General features: G+C 43.2%; 1 protein-coding gene across 2 annotated transcripts in view; it reads right to left on the bottom strand.

Moving 5' to 3' along the window:
* HTR2A (5-hydroxytryptamine receptor 2A) overlaps positions 1 to 22,756 on the bottom strand; it is a 60,123-nt gene that overhangs the window by 3,586 nt on the left and 33,781 nt on the right. The window lies entirely within an intron of this gene.

The raw sequence follows: 22,756 nt of genomic DNA, 5'->3' as shown, positions 1-22,756 counted from the left end.
TTACTTACAAGGAAGTACAGGGGGGTGCCTGGGTGGCTCAGTTGGTTTAGCGTCCAACTCTTTGTTTTGGTTCAGGTCATGACCTCAGGGTTGTGAGATTGAGCCCCCTGTCAGGCTCCACCCTCAGCAGGGAATCTGCCTCTTTCCTTCTCTCTCTCTCCCCAGCCTTACCTCTCCCTGCTGCTCACATGCACTGTCTCTCTCTACAATAAATAAATAAATCTTTTAAAAAAGTACAATAATGGGCAGCCCAAGTGGCTCAGCAGTTTAGTGCTGCCTTCAGCCCAAGGTGTGATCCTGGAGACCTGGGATTGAGTCCCATGTCAGGCTCCCCGCATGGAGCCTGCTTCTCCCTTTGCCTGTGTCTGTTCCTCTCTCTCTCTCTCTGTGTCTCTCATGAATAAATAAATAAAATCTTCAAAAAAATACAATAAAAAAGTACAATAAATCTAACTCATAAATTTTTTCAATCTTGCATTTTTTTCTGATTACAACGTTACACTTATTAACTCAAGAAAATACATGGAGTCACACAAAAATAAAAATGACCAGTGAAGCTGCCATCCAGAGATAATCACCATTCACAATCGGATGCTATTTATTTTAGATAAAGACACACACACACACACACACACACAGCATTCACACACATTAAATACTTGGGTTTCATACACAGTTCTGAAGCTATTTTTCTCCTAACATTATTTCATTAGCTCATAAAAATATCCTCATAAAATTATAAACATCTTTTCTTTTCAGAAAGTTTGAAAAATAGAAAGTAACAATGAATAGGGAATAATAATATGTATTGTTGCCAGCCAGGGGAATTATAATTTACATGTTATGTAGTTTCTTCTTCCGTTCGCATGCACACATGTAAATATATACGTATGGGCAGTGTTTTATGTGCAGATTTAGATCTTCCTATTCTGTTTAACATCCAATTGGGAAAATTACACATAATTAATTAATAATTTTGTCTTGGATATTTATTTATTTATTTGTTTGTTTATTTTTCGGATTTTTATCTAAATTCTAGTTAGTTAACATACAACATAATATTGGTTTCAGGATTAGAATTTAGTGATTCATCACTTGCATACACCACCCAGCGCTCATCCCAACGAGTGCCTTCCTTAATGCTCATCCCCCATTTAACCCATCCCCCACTCACCTCCTCCCTCCTTCAACCCTCAGTTTGTTCTCTATAGTTAAGAGAAAATCGCACATATTTTTAAAATATTCTTAGAAAAAATGATTTTCTAGTGTGAATTTGAAGTAACACCAATAATTTTTTTTATTTTTAAATAAATAATAAATAAATATTTATTTTTAATAATAAATATTTTAATAAATAATAAATTTGATTCTTTTTATTCTTTATTTTTAAAGATTCCATTTATTTATTCATGAGAGACACAGAGATAGGGGCAGAGACACAGGCAGAGGGAGAAGCAGGGCCCCTGCAGGGAGCTCGATTTGGGACTCAGTCCCGGGACTCCAGGATCACGCCCTGGGCCAAAGGCAGGTGCTCAACAGCTGAGTCACCCAAGTGTCCCTGATTCTTTTTTTATTTTTTAATTTTTATTTTTAAATTTTTTTCCTGATTCTTTTTTTTAAAAACTTTTTACTATCAAAAAGTTCTAACATATGCAGAAACAAACAAAAAAAAACACAACCCACTGAAAAATGAAAACAAACCTAGCACAGTAAACCCATCAACCAGCTTCAACAATAAGAGCTCAAGGGCAATCTTGTTTTAACCCCTCCCGTGTTACTTTGAAACAAATCCCAGACATCATGTCATCCAACCTGTAAATATTTTCTTTCTTTCTTTCTTTCTTTCTTTCTTTCTTTCTTTCTTTCTTTCTTTCTTTCTTTCTTTCTCTTTCTTTCTTTCTTTCTTTCTTTCTTTCTTTCTTTCTTTCTTTCTTTCTTTCTTTCTTAAGATTTTATTCATTTATTCAGGAGAGACACACCGAGAAAGGCAGAGACACAGGCAGAGGGAGAAGCAGGCACCATCCAGGGAGCCCGATGTGGGACTCGATCCGGGAACTCCAGGATCACACCCTGGGCGGAAGGCAGACACTCAACCGGTGAGCCATCCAGGGATCCTAATATTTTCTTATGTAGATATAAAAACTACACATTCTTTAAAAACCTCATATCATCACAACATCATTCCTACTCCTAAATAGAAATTTAAAGTTTCCTTAATATTATTATAGAATCAGTGTTCAGATTTCCAAATGTCCCATAAAAATCATTGCATATTTTTAGTAGTAGAATGTTCATAAGGGTGGAATACATATAATAAGCAGCCGTGAACGCTTCTTTTATTGACAAATGGTACAAGATGAGAGAAGACATGGGAACAAGAGTGCATGGTCAGTTGTTCTATCACTGAAATTTGGAGAACCCATGCAGCTCCCTTAAGGAAAGAGGTGAGGCAAAGGAGGGAACAAAGTGAGTAAAAGGAACACTTGGCCTCTAATCCTGCTAAATTATCCCCCATGACGTAGGACCTTATTTAAGGGAGATTCCATGGGCCTCCACCACCATTGTGCAGTTTGGGGGCAGTGGGAGTATCTTCCTCTCCTGGCAATCATGTGATTGCCATAAAGGAAAAAAAAATCAGGGAGATAAGGAAGGAGAGGAAAATTGAATCCAATGACTACTTTGTGTAACTTAGTTTAGGATTGTTTCTTTTGTGACAAGGGTAGACGCCACAGGGGCACCCCGGGGAGAAAGTCGGAGTGGAGTTTCTTTCCAGTCCCTCCCTCAGAGCTGGCCTGCAGGGAGCGTCCTGCACACTGATTCTGACCACCCTTCAGAGTCTAGTAGGTGGTCACAGTGCAGCCAAGAACACAAGTTCACTCCAGAGTTGGGAGCTACCGCTAGCTTGAGTCTTGTCATCCATCCGGAAGAGCTTCCCTTGACGCTCTATCATCTAATTTGTGCCTACTGCTCCATCCAACCATGGGCCTGACCATCCTAACCTCACCTCATGTTGGCTGTCCTTGCAAGGAGGGGGACATTAGCTTGAGTTAATGTAATGTTTAGCTCAAATCTTTCTCTGTGACATTTGCCATGATCCTCACAGACGTAATTGATAGTATTTGTTACTTGTCCATGCTAGGCCATGGGCCAGCCTCCTTGGAAGGTGGAGATAAATGATGTCACAGCTGGTCCTAAGGACCTTTAGTGTGGTTAATGACTCTTTATCTCCTTTATTCCTCTCTGTCCCTGGCATGTTGTTGGTAACATGCTGTGGGCCAGGAAGGGATGGAAGAACAAGGATGCAAAAGGAATATCCTCTCAGGCTCTGGATACACACCAGTTTTATGTAGCCTTCAGAAAACTCTCTCTCTTTTTTTTTAAGATTTTATATATTTATTCATGAGAGACCCAGAGAGAGAGAGAGAGAGACAGAGACAAGGCAGAGGGAGAAGCAGGCTCCCTGGGGCGAGCCCGATGTGGGACTCGATCCCAGGACCCCAGGATCACATCCTGAGCCCATGGCAGATGCTCAATTGCTGGGCCACCCAGGTGTCCCCCAGAAAACTCTTCATAGAAAAGTTAAGAAATGGTTTCCAAGAATATTTTGTGTTCCAAGTGTTTGAACATGTATCTATGAAAGGTGTTTTCTCTACCCATCTAGAAGGTCTTTGTTCCACAGTGTAGTTGTTCACTGATGAGAATGGAAGCTTTGGAGTGAGACAGGCCTGGATTTGAATTTTGTTCCTGGCCCTGTGCTCCTGGGTTGGTTGCTTCATCCCCATACTTCCTCATCTATCCTCTATCATCTATGGGGTTGGCACCAATGGACCTCCGCGGATGTGGGGAGGCTAAGATGAATCAGATAATGCAAAGAACCTAGGACAGTCCTTAGTCCAGAGCGGATGTCCCATCAATGGTAGATAAACACAGGAGTAGCCTTCTCCACAGAATTATTCAAATTGAAGACCTTAACTTGATTTCATTTTATTTTGTCTTAAACCAAGAGAAGTCAAAGAGTTTTGGCTCTTGGCTACATTTTAGTAATGATGTAATTATTAGCTTCTGCCGGGGTGACAAAGGGCCTCAATCAATTTTAATTCTGTACAGCCAGAACTGTTGATCGCTCTTCTAACGTGATGAATTACAGCCACTACTATTAGTCATGATGTCCGTAAACAGAATATCAGTTGTGTGACAAAGGTGTATTATTTTGTCATCACGTTCTTAGGGGTGCATTCTCCTAATGCAAGAGAAGTCACTACCTTGAGAGCCTTTTGCCCTATTTGTTTGCAACCTGGTGATTTATGTAAGTGGCAGTTCTGAAGGTATTGCTTAAAACACCAAGTTCTTGGGATGTCTGGCAGGCTCAGGGGTTGAGCATCTGCCTTGGGCTCAGGGCATGACCCAGGGGTCTTGGTATCAAGCCCCACATCGGTCTCTCCGCAGGGAGCCTGCTTCTCCCTCTGCCTGTGTCTCTGCCTCTCTCTCTCTGGGTCTCTTGTGAGTAAATAAAATCTTAAAAAAAAAACCCATACCAAATTCTTGAATCATCTAGAAATCAGAAGAGTGTCGTTGGTTGGGAGCACACACACACACACACACACACACACACACATTCACACTCACCCTCACACTCCCACCTCTCCAGAATGGCTCAACTTCTGTGGCCAGGGATAGACGGGGACGATGGAGCCTTCTTACTGAAGTAGAGATTCCCTTTTCCAGCCGCCAGGGACAAAGAGCCTCTTTAAAATGGATGTGGCATCTTCCCACTTTTCCAATGAGGAAGCAAAGGCTCAAGGGAATGCATGACTTGCCCACGATCCTTCATGGCCAAGATGTGGCAACAGGATCAGCTTGCCCAAAGCTCCCTTTCTGCTGCTTCTCCCCTTCCTTGAGAATGGGACACCCCAGCACACATCCAACAAGCTCGTTGTTGACACTGCTCTAAGTTAGGAATTCACAAAGAATTTGGGAAAGTGTAGATAACACAGGCTTAGGAGACCAAGTACCCAGTAAACACTGTTTTATTGGAACACTGCCACGCCCTTGTTTGCACATTGTCTATGGAGGCTTTCTTGCTATAATGGCAGAGTTGAGTACTTGTAACAGACTATGGCAAAGCTAAGAATATTTACTGTCTGAAAAAGATAAACATTTTTTAAATTAAAAAAAAAATAAAATGGATATGGCAAGAAGGCCCAAGCAGGCTGTCTGGAAGGGAGTCCTTGTTTTGGAGGAGGAGAAGCAAGCTGATGCCTTCCTTAAATGGCCCCTTCCTCTTAACACATAACAAAAAATGTCCTGACATTAAAAAAAAAAAACCCCACAAAACCTGTCCTATGCCATTCTTTCTCAGTGCCTCCCTTCTGGTGATGGGTCAGCGAGGGTTTCTAGAAGAATAACTAGACAGTTAAAGCGATACTCTGTAAAAAGAAGGGAAAGAATTTCACATCAAAGAACGAGAACATTTAGGAGGCTCTGTGGGTACGACACGAGGTTGAGAACTACTCTCCGACCGAGAGAGAGATGAAGACGCTGGCTCCTCTCCAAGGTTGCGGTCACAGCCATCTGCAGTGCATTAATTTTCTGGCTGCTTTGTTTGATAATAGCTGCTTTTGGAGACCTGACATCTCCTCTCACTTGAAATTTCTGCATATAAAGCATTTTCGAACCAACAGACAGTAGCTCAAACTACGTGACTCTGCATTTTGTTTAATGTATCTTCCTGAGGAATGGATGGGAAATAGCCGGGAAGATCCACTGTCAGTATTGGTGCCTCCATGCACATTTTCATTTCTTTTCTTTGGGACTCGGACAGTGCAATGAGTGGGGAACACTGGCACCCAGGAGCTGTAGGCCGGGGCTGGGTCCTCCTCGGAGGGTAGCTCTGCTTCGCTGGCACATCAAGTTTGTGCCTACGGTTAACCTGTGACCACAGTCTGGTGAATGGCCTTCGCTCTGAAGCAGGGGCTGTGAAGGATGAGCTTCAGCCTCAACCCTACATTTTTACACTTTAGTATCTTGGGACTGAATATGCTCCCGAGACAGCATTTCCTTGGGAAATGAGAAGGTTGCCTGATGAGGTGGTGGTCCTCTGGTAGGGAACGGGACAGTAGGAGTCCTCAGGGCCTCAGCTTTTATGGGAGTTTGGGGTGGGGGAGAAGAAGCAGATACTTCAGGGCCCCCATGAAAAAGCCTGAATTTTGGTTCATAGCTTTCATTTTCCTCTGAAATCACTCTTTCCTTTGTATTTTGACTCACACTGAATCGTTTCAAGTTACAAGAATGGATTTACTGGCAGCTTGACAGAAAGCACCATGAGTGAGTTCTGTAGGGCGGTCACCACACTGCAGGGGGAGAGAGGCTGAGCAGACACGGAACTGGGCCTGGGACTCAATCTTCTAATACAAAGTGTAAAGCTCCAGCATTTCTAAATCCCTTATAAGGTATGGTCTTCTGACAGCCCGGTGTCCATATAAGCGAGAGCCAGATAACCTGTCTGTTACTCAAGAAATTCTATGTTTCATCTTAGATCAATTCTTTTTTTTTTAGATTAATTCTTCACATCCCTAATAATAAATCATAAGTTCTCAAAGTACTTTCCCATATATTCATCGACTTTCCATCTTTTGTTTTTCACAAAATTGTAAAAACATTACCCACCTTGTTCTATGGGTGGATAAAAATTTCACTTTGTGAAAAAAGCTGGAGGGAGCGAGCTTAGATGATTTATTTAGATTCACACAACCCTTTAGGAGCAAAATCAAGACTCCCTCTTAGGTCTCTCATTTCTTTTAGATGATTTTTTTTTTTACCTGCTTATTTATAAAAGTAGTTTAAAAAGTTTATGACTAAACCAGAGGTCCCTGACATGGGTGTCAGAAGTGTGTGATGTTCCTGAAATTTCCATATATGTACATTTTTTTAAAGACAGAGCTTTCATCAGATTAGCAAGGTAGCTAATAAACACTAAGTTATATCAATGTCCTAAGTACAGAACACACACACACACACACACACACACACACGCACACACACTCTGATGATTTTCTGCATCTTTGTACTTTCTTTTTTTCATTCCTTAATCTCAAAGTCAAAATTTCCTCCGATGAGACATTATTCACTCTTTGAGGCCAGACAGGTATTCCAAACCTAAAATCCTTATAATCAACTCCAACTTTCTTTTTTATATGGCAGTTATTCTTGACTTTGGCTGCCTATTAGCATCACCTAGGGAGCTTTTAAAAATGACATTGCATGAGCCCCAGTCCCAGAGGTTTGGATATTAGTACTTTAAAAAATTTCTTTTTTTTTTTTTTAATTTTTCATTTATTTATGATAGTCACCGAGAGAGAGAGAGAGGCAGAGACACAGGCGGAGGGAGAAGCAGGCTCCATGCACCGGGAGCCTGATGTGGGATTCGATCCCGGGTCTCCAGGATCGCGCCCTGGGCCAAAGGCAGGCGCCAAACCGCTGCGCCACCCAGGGATCCCTGGATATTAGTACTTTAAAAAAAAAAATGCTAACGCTTAGACCCCACAGGAACGTTGTTATTCAAACAAAAGAATACCTGGGTGATACTGATATACGACTAGAGCTGAGAACCTAGGATGTGTGGGGTGAAAAGCATAGTAAAAACGTCTTTTTATTTTGAGGGGCGCCTGGTGGCTCAGTCAGTTAAGCACCTGGATTTTGACTCAGGTCATGATCTCAGGATCACAAGATCTTGCGCCACGTGGATCTCGGGGTCGTGAGATCTAGCCCTGTGTCTGGCTCTGAGCTGCTTTAGATTCTCTCTCTTTCTCTCCCTCTCCTTTGCTCCCCTCCCTCTCTAATAAATAACTAAATAATGTCTATTTTGAAATGAAGCTAAATTGAGTAGTTTTACAGCCGCTCCCTTTGCCTTTATTGAGCACATCTATTACTTTGCAATCGGCTCAGGCTGACTTCCCAAAGCAAAGCCAAGTGGAGAAATGATGGAGAGGGGAAGAAATCTGCCCTCCACCTCTCCATCAACTTGGGCATGAGTTATCTGAAAAAAAAATGTGTTGGGTAAAGTTATTGTATAAAGCCACATATCCTTGTTTAAATGGTTTGATTGTTATGACTAAATCTCTAAAAAGGCTTAAAGCTTGGGTTCTGTCCCAGGCAATAGATGATTCTCAGAAGAAATGCTCAGAGAGTCTCCCTGAAGTATGACCAGCTATGAACCGTCGGGGCTGGTGGCCCAGCTGCCATGCCATAGAGTCCTGGAAAGGCAGTATCTTGCTCTTGAGACCCTCATTCTTTTCCCTTTGGGTTTTGTAGCCCAGAAGTTTGTGCTTTCATATCATGACCTTGCATTCTTGAAAGGTAAAGGGACTGAATTCTAACTCGTAGGCTATGGATTGTCAGCTGTCGCTGTGACACTGGCAGCCCATCCATGTCTTTCATCCCGAGGCAGACTGACTTCCATGTCCCATCTTTTTTCCATGTCAATATGTAAGGACGCCCAAATAGAATCTGAGTGATAAGATATGGTAAGTTATCAGAGCCTCATTTTTCTGTTGAAATCATAAGAGAAACTTTTCAAATTCTTCAATTCACCTTGTCATCCACTGACTCTTTTTAAATAGATGGGTATTACACTACTTATCAACATTGGAAAGGTTTCTTTTAGCAACATACTCACTAACAGAGGTTTATTTAGAAGGAAAAAAATTCCAGGGTGCCTGGATGCTCTCAGTTAGTTAAGCTTTGGCTCAAGGCATGATCTCGGGGTCATGAGATCGAGCCCACTTTGGGCTCCATGCTCAGTGAGGAGTCTACTTGAAATTCTTTCTCTCCCTCTCTTTCTGCCTGTCAGCCTCCCAAAATAAATAAATCCTAAAAGAAGAAAAAATAATCTTTGCCTTATATTACTGAGTTTCATCTTTGAAGGATCACATCCTTTCTTCCATTTGCTTTAAAAGGGACATATTTTGTAGTGATTCTTCTTGAAAGCTTGGAGAATGAGTCTCACATGTGACACCTCATTTCAGAGACTCTGGTCTAGAGCATGTGTGCAGAAATAGTTACATTATCTGGAAAGTTGGCTCGCAGTAGATGCCCACATCATTCAGTCCTAGAGGTTTTCAGTTCTCCTTCCCCTAGAATCTCTTACACACACCTTCCCAAAGCACCACCTTTATCATATTACAAAATGAAGAACTACAGTGTCCCTAATGCTCAAGCCATTACCAACCACTGAGCCCATCCTACAAGGTCTCTGGGACCTGGTCTTAATGTGCTCACTCCATGTCCTCAATTTTGACCTAGTTGTGTGGTGTTTTCTCTTTTCTTTATGTATCTCTTGAACTATTTAGAATGGAATTATGCATAGCTTGATTTTTCAGCTAATCACATAGTGTGATCTGAGGGGCTCTCAAGATCTGCCTGCTTCCACCTGGGTCTTTTCCCAGGGGCTTGCTTGGTACACTGCAGTGTCTCACTGCTAGAATGAGAGAGGTCTCCCCCTCCTTTTTTTTGCACCCGTGAAACTTCAGAGGCTTAACTATTAATCTAAGCTCAAGTTGCCATGGTACAGAGACGCACAGCAAGGGAGACTCCTCGGGGCCTGGGCCTTGGAAAGGAAAGCAGTCACAGGAGAGAAGACCTACCTATCACACCCATCATAGCTCAGGGATGCTGGTCACGGAGAGATGTGGTATCTGTGGCATGTTGGGTTTCCCGTGGGGGAAGGTGCACTATGAATAGTAACTGGAAGGGACAGGCTCATTTCTCCATTTTACCCTGTACCAGTTCTGGTTCTATCTTCTTTCCTGAAATGGTCTACTAACCAGTGGGGATTCCAGAACTTCTTCATGCCCTAGGGGTGGCAGCTGGCTGGGCATGGGGGACTGAGGCAACCATATTTTGTGGCTACATTTGCATAGGAAACACACTGTTTTCGCCTTGACTATATGATTATTTGGGTTTTGGGGGGCTACAGTTGGAGGTTATATTCCCAAACCATATCCTTTATTGAAGACATAGCTCATGACGTCTTTCTTTCAAGACATCCTCTGTTTGAAGCTTTCCTAAAATTCTCCCTGGGGGCAATCTGGGTGGCCCAGTGGTTTAGCGCCACCTTTGGCCCAGGGCATGATCCTGGAGTCCCAGGATCAAGTCCCACATTGGGCTCCCTGCGTGGAGCCTGCTTCTCCCTCTGCCTGTGTCTCTGCCTCTCTCTCTCTCTATGTCTCTCATGAATAAATAAATAAAATCTTAAAAAAAATTCTCCCTGTAATAAGAGGGAGAATGTCCTCTATATTCCTTCATTGCTTCTATAAATAATTTATACTGTGCTAATTCACACTCCTAATACCTTAGAATTTTTCTCTAGGAGTGTCATTTCACCCATGAGATGATAATCTCATTAATGGCAGGGATATCTTTTGCTTATTGCAAGCCACATCTGATGCAGCTCTGCTCAAAATAGGGGCCTAGCAAATTCTTGTGGGATTGATGAGTCAGTGAATGAGAGGGGGGGGAAAAGAGTCATAATAAATGTGGGTTATAATCAATTTTATAGACACAGCTTGAATTTACTGAATTATTGTATAATGTTTCCCTTCATTTTTTTTTTCTGGGAAAACAACAGTAAATGTGGCTGCTAATTAGCCACATGAGGCAGAAAGAAGGAAGATGGATATTACTACGATGCTAATTTGTGTACTTTTCTATGAGAAGTACGTATAAGATCAACCAGCGCATGAGTTGACTACCTTAACAGCTAAAATCACAAGGGGAAAAATGCTGTAAAAATGCAGTGCCCGCATGGGAATCAGGAGACCTGAGTTTATTCTTGTATATTTTGACTCATAAACTGGATTTAGAGCTGTTATTTTTCTCAAAGCTCTTTTTTATCAGATTAATTAAGTAAGTATGTATTGAGAAATGAGAGCATGATACAGTGAGAATAGCACAGAGTGGCCACCCCCAAGATGTAGGTGTGCATCCTGACTGTCAGTCACTGGCTGGGTGACCTCGGGTTGCTTAACTTTAAAGCCTCCCTCTGTAAGGTAGAGATAATAAACAGGGCCCTTCTCTAATTTACATAGAAGGCTTTGGTGAGAAAACAGTGAGGTCATGTGTCTGAATTATTTTGTAAACTTTTAAGATGAAGTGCTCATAACGTACTTAGCACTATGCTAGACTTTTGGGTGCCATAATAGGCCTTTGAGAACCTTCAGGAAGCCTTAGATCTTGTAGGGAAAACAAAAACACACACACCTAATCTACAAAGACAATGGTGCAGAGTGGAATGAGAGCAAGAGGCAAAATAGATGATGTGGCTAAAGGCTGATGTAGGCTGATCAGAATGTGATGTTCACTGCGGGTTACTGTCTCCGGGAAAGAGCGGTGGAGGAGACAGGGTTGCTGATTCGGGTCTTTATGGGTGAATAGAATCTGGGCGGTGGTAGGATCTGGATGGGGGCGATGGATGTTGGCCACTGTGCATCCAGGGCTCTAGTGCGCCTGGCCTTGCTGAGGTTGAGTCCCGCGTGTTTGGCACGCACCTGTGAACTCAGGGGAAAGCACACGTGCTATTTACCAGAGGCGTCAAGGAGCTCCTCTCTGTGTGATAGGAGTCAGTTTCAGTCATTCATCCATTAATCAAATATTAATTGCACATACAGTGAACTAGGTACTTTAGGAAGTTGAGAGGAAGAAAGTACTTGAGTCTAAGATCACTGCTTTATAATCCAAGACTTTTTGCTGTCATTCATGAACTCATCAACCCAAAACAAGACTAGGGAGAAGAATGGCAGAGAGATGCAAGCAGAAAAACTAGGGTTAGCGCCTGCATCCGTTGGCTAAAAATAATACAACCTAGGGAAATCTGTAGTTAGCCTGAAATTTTTTTTTTAATGTAGCCTAATGTAGGAGAGCAGGTCTCAAATTTTTTGCTCTCAAGTCTCCTCAATTGAAAACATCCCTAATGTCTTACTTTTCCACTTCTCTTTCTTCCTCCCATAAACCGAAGAGTGTTGTGTTAAACTGATTTTTAAAGATCTGTTGATGTGTTATGTGTTAAGGGTTTGTTTGGTGTCTCACCGAGATGTTCTATGTTGCAGACCAAACTCTCCTTATGTCAGGGGGATGGGACCATTGCATCCTTAGCCATTGTCACAAAATACATGGAATAGTAATTTAAAATGTAAAGTTGTAACATACGTATGTTTAAAACAAACGCAAAGCGAAAAGCTGTGAAATGTCTCGTGTCTTTCGTTCTCCGTATTTATGCAACTGATTGATCGGTCTGTTACTGAAGTGTGGGCTCAACGATTTGTCTCCAGCCACTCTGCATCTGTAATCCACCAAGATTCTGGGAGCTGCCACCTCAGTCTCTTTTCTGTATTATCAGTTTGGTTTCAATAAACTATCTAGTAACAAGAAAAAAAAATGATTCAGGACTCCAGGGGCATCTGGGTGGCTCTGTCGGTTGAGCATCTGACTCTTGATTTCGGGGTCATGGTCTCCGGGTTGTGGGATGGAGCCCTACATGGGCTCTGCGCTCAGCACAGAGTCTTCTTGTCCCTCTCCCTCCTCCCTCTTCCCTGCCTCTCCCCCGCCCCCACTCTTGCTCATCTCTCTCTCCCTCTCTAAAATAAATTAATAAGTCTTAAAAAAAAAATGATCGAGGACTCCAAAGAACCTTTGTTTCTCTGGGTTATACCTATAAATATTTGATGTATTATAAATGAAAACTGAGGACACTTAATTTATCAATTCATCAAAAATGACTAATAAACCCATTGCACGTCAACATAAAAAACATTTTTTATGAAAAGTAATTATATCTCCCAGAACAAATCCAATAGTGTGAAGAAGGGCATTGGTTCAGTTTCGATGGTCCCTTTTAATGTCTGGCTTACTAGAAGGCAGCTGGATTCTCCTAGATGCTTCCGTTTTAGTCTGTTCTCCATTAAATTCCACTGTATCCTTCTAAAGGGATGGAAGGGAAAAGGGAAGGTAGTACTTTCTTTCTTCTGAGCTTTATTAAGATCTAATTGACAGGGATCCCTGGTTGGCACAGTGGTTTGGTGCCTGCCTTTGGCCCAGGGCGTGATCCTGGAGACCCAGGATCGAATCCCACGTTGGGCTCCCGGTGCATGGAGCCTGCTTCTCCCTCTGCCTGTGTCTCTGCCTCTCTCTCTCTCTGTGTGACTATCATAAATAAATAAAAATTTAAAAAAAAGATCTAATTGACATAATGTTGTGTAAATTTAGGATGATTCGATACACCTATACATTGAGACGTGTTTGCCATAATAAGGTTAATGGACACGCCCTCCACCCCACCCAGTTACCATTTTGCTGCCTTTGTTATGGTGAGAACCTCAGAGCTCTATTCTCATAGCAACTTTCAAATATAGAACATGGTATTATTAGCTCTAGTCACCCTGCTGTACCTTAGATCCCCAGAACTTATTTATCTCATAACTGAAAGTTTGTACCCTGTGTCCAACATCTCCGCATTTCTCCCACCTTCCAGTCCCTGGTAACCACGATTCTACTCTGTTTCAATGAGTTTGATATGTTTAGATTCCATATGCAATTGAGGTCATACAGTCTTGTCTCTCTTTGACTTACTTCATTTAGCATAATGGCCTCAAAGTCCATAAGTCCATCCACGTCACAAATAAGCAGAACTTCCTTATTTTTCATGGTTGAATAATATTACACTACACACACACACACACACACACACACACACTTTCTTCATTCACTTAGGTTGTTTCCACGTTTGGCTATTGTGATAGTGCTTCAGAGAACATGGTACAGATGCCCCTTCGAGGCAGTGATATTTTTTCCCTTTGAATATTATATTATTATTATTATTATTATTATTATTATTATTATTATTATAGTATTGATCTCATGGATGCCTTGAAAGCATCTCAGGTAAACCCAGAACCCCCAGGAACACACTTTGAAAGCCACTGATGTAGGAGAAAAAGCCATCAGCTTGAAATCAGAAAACCCAAGTTGGGATCCCCCATGACCTTTAAGCAAGCCACGTAATCCCTGGGAGATTCTTCACCTTTTATAAATGAGGATTATCCGATTATTTAACAGCATCTCCTTTAAAAGATTCTCATGAAGGAACAATGGGCATTGCTATTTCTTTGGTAGCAAATGCAGTATTGTCTGGCAGATAGAGATCACGGACAAGCATCTTCCACAGCTTCCCTTAATATGCTGAGTTCTTCGTTCTGTCTACAAGTCCCTTCCGTAGCCCGAGCCTCCAATGCCCCTTGTCTGGTTGTAGCAGAAGTGCAAACCAGCCTGATGTCATCTTTATAGTTTAGCTCTAAACTCTGTACCCTTGCTTGCTCGCAGAGAGGTCTACTAATATGGATCCTGTCCATGACTGAACGTAGAGGCCTTGCAGAGCAAGACCATCTCCCAGATGGTTGATAATGGACTCCTCAGCGCTGCAGTTTTCCATAACTGACTCACAAGTGGTGAGAATGTAATGACCTCTTCTGCGGATGGTAACAAGTCAACTGCCAGGAGTCCTAAGCAATACGTGTGCAATGTGATATTGCTTTAGAAAGTACATGCTAGGGTTCACAGAGCAAGAATAAAGAGAGATTTCCACTGTGCGCCTCCCCTGTGAGGACGAGGATGGCCTTATAAAATCGGGGGCTTCTTTCACAGGTATTAGGGTTCATCGAAATTTGTGCGAATGGCTTTCTCCCAAGGTACCCCCAAGGAAAGGTTCTCAAAGACGTGTCTGGCTTCGCCCGTTTTATCACTTAGGCTACTTCGGTTTTAAGCAGCAGAAGCTGATTTTGGGCTGATTGAGCCGAAAATGGGTTTGATAAAATGATAATTGATTAGTTTAAAGAATTCTTGACAGGGCCGAGCTCCAGGTTAAAAATTCCAGGAGTAAAGTTGCACTCTGGACTTGCTTCGATGAGGAAATTTCCACTGTTTTCCTTGTCCACTGAGCACCAGGGGGAAACAGTAACAGAAGCTCCTGCCTCTCCACTGCTACTTCTACACCAGGGACTAATTATGCAACTGCTGGAAGCCTCACACCTCAGCCACCTCCATGCTGGCAAAAACGGAGGTGGTTTGCTCATCCTTCTTGTTCACTTTGCCCTTTTCCACATCACGGTTTTGCAATTTGGGTGAACTTAGGCTAAAAGCCAATGTCCTAGCTATAAGGAAAGCTTGGAACTTGAGCTCTGGCTCTTGGGAATTTCCCCAGCTATAGAAAGGTTAAGTGAAAGACACAGGAAGCCACAAATATGACAGGCACCCATTTAACTTGACCTTTGTATGGCATGATTCGTAGCTGCTGTGATTGGGCTGGGCTGGGAGGATGCCTTTTCCAAAGATGGCGAGGCTGGAATTTTTGGCCTTTTCCTATTTTTATCATTTTTCCTGTGATCGTCCCCTTTCTCTGTCATGTCAGTAGTCAGCATATGTTCAAGTATTTGATACTTAAAAATGAGTCAATCTGGAGATTACATACCAGTATCTATGAAATGCTCGTGGGGCTAGCATGGTGTTGTAACCGAGCTCGTCCTGCGGTTTAGGATGATAGGGAGAATGGTGCCTGGGAAACCCGATGGTGTCTAAGGACAATCAGCTTCAGTTAAAAAAAAAAAATCACACATTGTGCAAGCCAAAGCAAACATGTCTCTGGGCTAGAGAAACTGTTCATTATTCATTTAGCTTGGCACAGGTTTGAACTTTAAAGTTTCTTTGGGGTTCTTCTCTTTCACGTCTCTCATCTTGGCTTTGCTCTTGGGGTCACCGTCCCTGTGATTGATAGACTGACACTATTTCTACCACAGGCTTAGATATGTTTTTGTTTTGGCTCCTAAGTCCAATGATCAAGCAAGGTCTTTCTCAGCTTGGGTCTCAGATGCATTCACCCTGGATTCGGATCAATGCTGTTGTCACACAGGTGGATAAACTCTTGTTTCAACCCTGCCTGTGGAGGAGGGGACACAGACACTTTCCAACTAGCAACTCGTTTTTCTAATCTGAGCTAAACTTCAGGATCCCCCTCCGGTCATGGCCACTCCCTCTTGGAACTGGTGGGATTCTAGGAGCTTCTCTACAGCAACACCTTCCCAGCCCTTTCATTACTCATCCATCTGGTTGACCTAGACCTCCACACTTCCCATCCAGTTTAGGGAAGCCTGAAGATGAAGAGCTTTGGGTTTTGCTTTCTCTCAGACTGGATTTGCAGTGAGTGATCCGAAGTCACCACTCAGTGGGATTTCATTTACTCCATCCTCTGCAAAGTGTTTGTGTCCTGAAATTTTAGTGGTGTGGGGGAGAACATCTTTGTGGCGGCGGAGAGACATTTCTCTGGCGTAATTTCTGCTTCCAGATGCCCTGCAGGCTTGCGGAAAGATGCACGGATGTCAGGTTAAAAAGCAGCTTTCACTAAGAAGTTTATATGGCGGTTTTCAAGAAGATCATCTTTCGTTGTCATTGTTTTTGTTTCCTAAGACTTATCATGGAGCTTAATGATCATCTGGTGAAGCTGCTTCCTTTCAAAGTTGACGAGCCAAGATATTAAATATACGATATTTATATTTACGTCTTAGAAGTATAAGATATTAAACGCTTTATGAAAGTTTACACTGATAGAAGAGTGGTTCATTGGCAAAAAGAGTGAAATATTCCTATTTACAATGTCCTATTTACACCTATTTAAAGGTGTCCACCGTGTGTCACACACCGTATAAACCTTCACGGATGTCAGCAAATTTCATCCTCACCAGGCACCCATAAGGCAAGAACTATTATCCCCATTTTCAAGTGGAGATAACTGAGGTTTCAAGATATTCCATAATTGGCTCTAGGTCTTTCCGTCAGTGAATGAATGGACTAGCTTTCAAGCACAGGACTCACTGGTTTCCTTGTGTTCCTCACTCTGTGTTAGGACCATGGCCTCCAGATCCCTAGTCAAGAGGGCCTTCAGCTTTTTCATTGCTTTCATTTTATAGCTCATAGTTTGTGAGGCTTTAAGGATTAAGAGTGTTTATTTGTAAAGAGCCTTGAGATGCACTTGAGCATTCTGTGAGATCTTATACATGGGAGGGAGGAATAGAAACAAGAGATAGGGAATGGAAAACAAATTAAACCTCTACCCCAAGGCTCACGAAGCTCTTCAATAAAAGGATCCTATTCAAGATCACAAATGACTCTTTAATAAGGAATAAACAATTATCTAGCTCCCTACCCTGCCCCTCAGGTTGGATGTCTCGAATAAGCAACCCTGACCCTACAGGAGAACTCTGGAACACACGCTGTCTCCCACTACTACCCCCCAGCTGCCCATTTCCCATCATCTCCCCATCCTAGCTAATGGCTCTACCATCCATCCAGGTGCACAGCTTAAAAACCTAGGAGTCGTTCCTTCCATTATTCTCCTGCTGCAAAAAAACTCAACTGCATCCTATTAATTCTACCTCCCACATATATTTGGTGCCCGAATCTGTCTACCTCCATCTGTCTCCACAGCTGCCTCTGTACCCCACACTGATACCACCAGAACGTCCTTACTGCTCTCACTGTTTCTACCCTTGCCTATGTACCCCCCCACCCCTGCTTAACACCCTCAGAGGTCCCCCGCTGCCCTCAGAGCAATGTCCGAACTCCTTACCTTGGCTATAAGGTCCTGCCTACCTCCCCTTCCCTGTCTCCTGTCACTCAGTCTTTCTTGATGAGCTACTGATGCTGCATTAGCTTCCTTCTAATCCTTCAACCCCATAAGCTGGTTTCCACATTTAGGGCCTTAGAACTTGCCGATCCCACTACCAGGAACACGCCCTCCACTGATAACCCCATGCCTGGCTTCTTCTTATTATTGGATGTCAGTTTTAATGCCCCCTTCTGGGTGAGGCCCCTCCTGAGAGGTTAACGTAAGTTAGCCCCCCTCCCCTCCCTCCCTGAGTCACTCTATGACACGCCTCCCTGGTTTGTTTCCTCCGTAGCATTTGTCACTACACGAAATTTTTTGTTGGCTCATTTATTTGCTTGTTTGCTGTCTCTTTTCATGAATGTGAGCTCTATATAAGCAAGGAGCTCTCCTAAGATAGCGCCTGGCACATAGCATTTAAATGTTAAATGCTAAATCAGGATCTGTGGAAGAAATGAACAGGCAAATTCAGAGGCCTTGGGGACAAAGAACAATTATGACTAAATCACAATCTTCTTCATTATCTTGGTTATGGGGCAAGAGCAAGAATTCGCCCCAATATCAGTCACTTGGGGCACTAAAACTCCTGATAAAATAGGTCTTTTTAGATGATAAAGGTGAAGCTATTAACATGAGAGCTTTTTTTTTATATAGGTTTATAGATATTACTCTTTCTCTAATATCCCAGAGTTAATAATGACACTTTATCTTGATAAACCTAAGTACATCAGGGGCACCATGCGGCGATGATGGTAGATAATAATACTAATAAAAATAGTCGTGGGAGCAAATACTTGGATGAGGTTTCCTGTGTTCCAAGTAGTGTCCCGAGTACTTTACACAAATCGGCTTACTGGATCCGCCTGGCAACACCGGGGGTTAGGTTGTGTCGTCTCCTTATTTGCTGACGAAAAGCCTGAGGCACAGGGAGGCTAAGTAACTTGCCTACAGTCGGTCCCACAGTAAGTGCTGGAACTAGGTCTTCAAGATGCAGTCAGCCTGGCTCCGTGGTCGGTGTGTTGCTTTGCTCTGCGGCCTCAGGACCCCTGAGCCCCCCGGCCCGCGGGCTTGGAGGGAGGGCAAACTACCTCACCGCAGGGAACCTGCTACTTAACAAGTCATGGCAGCCAGGCCTGGTTTCTGCATCCTGCATCCTCAGGTCTGGATCCTGACATCCACCCTGTGTCCTACTGATCAAATGAGTACGACTGCAGGTGTCCTTCTTCCTGTGCTTGTGCATAAATTTTGCATTTAGGGTCACGTGGATGCTCTCCATGGGAAGGCCAGTCAGGGCCTTGAGTCATGAACGAGGTAGGCTACGGGACCTGCTGCTTAGGAGCTCACGGGTAAGGAGTCATTACGTACTGTAAGCCTTAAATACATCCCTCTTGTTTTTCTTTTTTTCCAATTTAACATGTTTACATTAATACGACATTGATATTAACAATTCTACCCTTTTTTAAAGATTTTAATTGTTTCAGACAAGGAAAGAGCAAGAAAGGGTTGGGGGGGAGAACAAGCAGGGTGGGGAGGGGCAGAGGGAGAAGAAGAAGCAGCTGCTGCTTGCTCCTTGGGGAGCTGCTTGGGGAGCTCACTCTGCTGCTTGAGGCTCCATCCCAGGACCCGCCCCAGGATCACGATCTGAGCTGAAGGCAGACGCTTAACCGACTGAGCCACCCAGGTGTCCCAATTTTAACATTTAAAAGATGATGATTTCCTCTCTGTTTTTAAGGTAGACACTCAAAGCTTACTGAAGGTTAACATCCACACAGAAAGGCGCGTCAGGTGGGAGTGTGCAGCTGGGTGAGTTATTGAAGGTGAGCATACCCGTGCACCTGACACACAGCGGAGCCAGCACCTCACAGGCGCCCTGGAGACACTTCCCGGGCACGCCTCCCTTCCTCCTCCCCGAAGGTCACTGCTCTTCTGCCTCCCCCCCACAACAGACTAGCTCCACCTGCTTTTAAAGGAACTAGGGGTGATGGAAGGGGAGGAGGGCGGGGGGTGGGGGTGACTGGGTGACGGGCACTGAGGGGGGCACTTGACGGGATGAGCACTGGGTGTTATTCTGTATGTTGGTAAATTGAACACCAATAAAAAATAAATTTATTATTAAAAAAATAAAATAAAATAAAATAAATAAACTATACAATGGCGTCATCAGTATGTATTCTTTTGTGCTTGGCTTTTCACTAATCCTACATTGTGAGACATGGTTTTAAACATCCACTCACTGTTCACTTTTCTTTGTGCTTGTGTTGTTTCAGGTGTTGTAGAAAATAATTATGAGAGCTTACCATGCCCTAAGTGTCGAAAGACATGGAAATTTGTATGTAGGAGGTATGTCTGCACCTCCTCTTTTATGTTGGCAAAATATACATAATGTAAAATTTACTATTTTAACCATTTATATTTTTTTTAAGCAGTATTTTATGCTATATCTTTGAGATATAATGAATAAGACTTGTTAGCCTTTAATCCGTCGTGGTTTCTTTGCTGCTTTTCTTTCCACGGGTTCCAGCTGATTAGCACCGCACACCTGTTTTGATGTTGAATGTTTTTTCTTCCAGCCTAACCTTTTAGATGACTTTAGGGCCGGGAACAGGGTGGGGTGGGGGGGGGAGGCACAAACCCCCTGAAAATGGATAGAAAATTTATATTGTGGTGACGATGCAAATGTTTCAGAAGAGAGGCAATGCCCCAATACTCCGTAATATAAAAATGATTCTGAGCCACTGAACCTGGATATGCAAAGGCTATGTTGTGTGTGTCCTCGTAAAAATATAGCTTCACCGCTTCAGAGTCCGGCTTCCCCTGGCTAGCACTTTTCTGAGAATACGGAAGCAATTTATATTTTCGAAGGACATTAAGAAGCAAAAGCCACAGCCAAAATCTAATGAGCCAGATAGTTTTAAGGAAATGCAGGAAAGTGATAAGGGACAAGCTCCTTGATGAATTGTGTGTTCAGGTGAAAGCACACACACATGCAGACACACACACTCCACGAAACACATTAATTAATTAACTTTAGTTTCCTGCAGAGAAGCTGATTTGCCAAGCCATCCACGTGTTAAAATGGTATATGGAGGCACTTAGCATAAGACCAAAAGAAGACTTTCATATAGAATATCTAATGGAAACAGGAACATCTGAAAAATTGATTCAGCTCTCCACCTCACCTTATAAGGTTAGGATGGATTTTGACCAATGGGGGGGGGGGGGGATGGATGGGGGAGATGCTTTCCTTTTGACAATATATTGGGTACATGGGGTGGTTGCGGATCCAGTCAAGTAAACTGTGACCTTGCTCATGATGCACTCAACACTTTTCTAAATTTTGTGACAGTAACAAAGACACTGTTGAACCAACGTCAGCCCACAAAATACCTGACCCCGATGCATTTTGTGGTGGGAGAAAACGATCCCCCCTGAAAAGTCGCCATCTATCTCCTGGAAACTGCATACACAGCAAAGGGGAGTTAAGCTTGCTAAGTGGCTGGCCTTTAGGTAAGGCGCGGAGCCTGGGGTACCCAGGTGGGCCCGGTGTAATTACAAGCGTTCTTAAAAGTGGAAGAGCAGGTGGGAGAGGTATGTCGGGGTGGTTCAGTCTTTGCAAGTAGAAAGGTGCTTGTGGAAGGTGGAGGTCACAGGGGGACGCCTTCTGCCTTAGGACCTCCAGGAAGAACGTGGGCTTGCAGACACCTTGATTCGGGTCTAGGGAGGCCTGTTTTCGACTCTGAACTAAAGTTATGAATAACAAATTTGTGTTTTATTGAGCTGACAAGAGCGATGTTTAAGTTTGTGGGAGTTTTTCCAGCAGCAAAAGGAAACAAATGAACGTGTCTGGACCCACTCCTACTCCAGTATTTGGGTGTCGCTGTGGGTGGGGAGGGGGATGGCAGTGCTCTCTAGCCTAGGACCACTGCGTTTGCTTGCTCCCCTGCTCCCACTGTTCTTAGTGGCATCTCTTGTGTGGTGCATTTGGGGTGGTCTTCACCATGAGAATTCTTCAAAGGGACAAACTTGATGGGTTTTGATGATATTCAGACTCTGTATTAACTTTTAAATCTCTGTGAGCAAGATAACTTTCACAATAAGAACAGCATTGCTTTTCACTTTTATTTATGCTATGAAAATGCAACTCAGAGCTGTAGCCAAGTGGGGTGAAGTGAGCCTGGACTGGGGGATGGAAGCCCTGGCTCTCTCCCTTGTTCCTTCCTCTGCCTTGCGCAAGAGTGTGATGAATGGTTCTTCTCCCATAAACATTTTACAATGATTTCACAAAGCTTCTCAAATCCTTCTGATGTTGTAATTGAAACTGCTGAAAGTGTGGATTAATTTAGGGGGGCACGAATATGTTAGTCCTATAATTTACAATGCTAAACTATGCTAATACAAATAAGTTTTATTTATTTATTTTTTAACTAGTTAAGTCATTGATGTCCTGTAACTCTAAGGTCTCATTCCCCCCCCCGCCCCCCCCCCCACCAAAAGGTCTTGGAATTCTCATTGTCAACCTATCTTTGTATCCAGTATTGCTATGGCCTTCTTTTTACCTCTTTTTTTCCCCTTTGTAAGGTATGTTGCTTCTGAATTGTGGGGTAAAGGTTGGTCTACTTGCTCTATTTCTTTTATAGAGACTTGGTTTTCTATGCCTAGGTATTTTTTCTTTTCTTGTGTGTAAATGCTCCCCTGAGGATATAAGCAACCACAACTGACTCTGTACATCAGGAGGAGGGGCTGGAACTGAAGCCCTACCCTATCCTCCTCCTGGTGATTCTGACTGGGGAAGAAGAAGGAATTTTGGGCAGACAGCCTCTAGAATTGAAACGTGGGCTCAAAGACCCTCGTCCTCCCCCATTTATCCATATCCTGCCCGGATACCTCCGTGGACACCTGTCTGGGCTGCTGCTCTAGCTCCCGGTCCCCTAACCCTTGGGCTGGGAGAAGCGGGAGGACAGAAAGTTACCACCAGCCAGCTGGCTCTTCCTTTCCCTCCCCCACATACCCTAATTCTGTGGTTCTTGACCTTGGAGCACAATGAACCAAATTTTA

Source organism: Vulpes vulpes, chromosome 6 (assembly GCF_048418805.1).
Source record: "Vulpes vulpes isolate BD-2025 chromosome 6, VulVul3, whole genome shotgun sequence".
Taxonomy (NCBI): Eukaryota; Metazoa; Chordata; class Mammalia; order Carnivora; family Canidae; genus Vulpes; species Vulpes vulpes.
This window is presented reverse-complemented; position numbering and strand designations above follow the sequence as displayed.